This window comes from Chelonoidis abingdonii, chromosome 2, assembly GCF_003597395.2.
Source record: "Chelonoidis abingdonii isolate Lonesome George chromosome 2, CheloAbing_2.0, whole genome shotgun sequence".
NCBI lineage: Eukaryota > Metazoa > Chordata > Testudines > Testudinidae > Chelonoidis > Chelonoidis abingdonii.
Window position 1 is genome coordinate 140,686,935 of NC_133770.1, and position 2,360 is coordinate 140,689,294.

Genomic DNA, 2,360 nt, shown 5'->3' on the forward strand with positions numbered 1-2,360 from the left:
GATGGAGTTAGAAGAAAAACTTGTTTACTCACAGCCGAGGAAAACAAAAAGACCCAGAACAAAGCCAAAAACCTCCAGAGGTTCCCACCCTTACTTTTGGTTTCCTGATTGGTCCTCTGGTCAGGTGTTTGGTTCCCTTTGTAACCCTTTACAGTAAAAGAAAATTAACCCTTACCTTACCTATCTACTTATGACATGTGCATATTCTGTTAACTGGCCATATTAGTTTTTGTGTATGTGTTCAGTTGATACGTTTTATGGGATCTACTGATGACAAACTATATGAGAACAGGTGGCTGTTGTTATTTGCATTTAATATTTCTTTTTAAAAGATTTAACTGTAGCCACTGGAGTCAGTAGTTATCAACCACTTGTCATGTGGAAGAGTTAAACCTTCTGTAATCGTGACCCATGTCATCTGACCAGAGCCAGGAAATGAAGACCATTCTCCTAACAGCACAGATTTATTGCATTTATTCAGCCTTCCTTGCTACTGCCTCTCTCAGTGGCAGACATGCCAAACCTGTGGAAAAAAACACAGAAACTGGGCTTGTTTTTGGTTTAACTGGCTTGTGAGTTGCTTATTGGCTCGTTATAGCTTCTTGCTTCTTTCTTTTTTTTTTTTTTTTGATCATCTCCCGGCAAGCAGGGGCAAGAGGAAGCAAGCAGGGGCAAGGGGGGAGAGAGTCAGGGATGCACAGCAGGCCCACCACAGTCCCAGACTGCACACTGGGGGGATCTAGTCACATAGAGTGTTGGGGATCTTTGTATTGGCTTGTTTGGGCCCTGTTTTGAAATGAGATTAGCTTGATTTTCGGCTTAATGTGAAAGTGGGGGTGCTTATTAACCGTGTGAAAGTTGGCAACCATGCTCAGTAGTCCTTTATCAGCTTTGTTTGATCATTTTCTCCCCATAACAGTTACTTATCACACATGTACTTTACTGAGACTGTTGAACATGACAATGGCAAAATACAGTGAATCAGTAACATGAATTATTTGAAAAAATGGTGTATGTTGTTCAGCCTGAAATTATGTGGTAAAGGGGGCTGTAGTTAGGGATGGAAGAAATGAATGGAAATTACAGTACTCACATTTTCTTGTAAAATGCAGATTTCTTTGATTTTTTTTTTAATTTCTTGATGTCTATTTTTTTAAAGTCATCATAACATACTGTGCACTTTCATAGAACAGTTATTCAGTAAATGGTTTCCTAAAGTAAAATACAAACTTACAAGAAGTGCTGATGGTGCGAACACCTGGTTTTCTAATAACTTTTAAAGCAAAATATTATTTGGTGGTCTCTCAGGTCTATAATGTTGATTTTTTAAAAAAGAGATTACTTCCCTGTGTAAAGTGAGATTGTAAATTATCATATTGAAAATGGTTACTAAATGTGGAACAGTCTCTCTTGAGTAAAATGAAACTTTAATTAATATAGCTAGAAGCCAAGGGGAGGGAGATGGTGTGTGAAGGGCTGGTAACAGTGCAGTGTGCAAGGCGAGTCCATATAAGATGAAAAGAAGTAGGGCAAAAGTATATGGAACTAAGAAGTCTGCTAAACCCATGATAGGGCTGTAGCAAATGCACTCTGGGAAGTGAAGCCTTTTAATTCTAATGGATACTACAGAGAGCCCCATCTACCAGAAGTTTTTCCATCTCAAACTGTACTTCGGGGGAACCAGACATTTTCTAGTCCCTCTGAAAATCCCTTGAAGTAAGTCAAATCCATCAACTTAAATGTCACTTGAAAAATAAAGGCAAAGCACTAGTGTAAAGTGTGCGTAGTGAGATGTACTGGGTTTGGGGTTTTTTTCCGTAGGTTACTGTGTTTTGCACCATCTCAAATTCTTCAATTGTTTTCCAAACTTAGGTACTATAGAGTGCCTTGCAGTAGTCTAATCTCAAGGTGTCAAGAATATGGATCACACTAACATGGTCCATAGCTGAAAGAGAAGGTTGTAGCCTCCTAGCTAGGCACAAATGAAAAAAAGAGACAACTCACCTTTGCAGAGTATTTCAAGCTCATCAGATGTATATTAAAAGCAGGATGTCTGCATTGAAGCTGGGCACAATTTTTTTGACAAATAATTTATTTGGTGAAAAAAGGAGTTTGGGGTTGACCAAAACAACTCGTGAATTCGGGTCAATTATGATGAATAGTTTTGTCTGAACTTTTTTTAGAAAGGTCAGAATGTTTTCTTTTGATATTTTCCAAATGAAATATTTTGACTTTGTTTGACTTTACATTTTGCTTTCAAATTTAGCTATCTCTAGTTTAAATCAAACTAACAAAGTGGTAAAAAATGCATCCAAAGCTAAAATGGGGGAAAAAGTCATATTGGATTGAACAAAATGAAA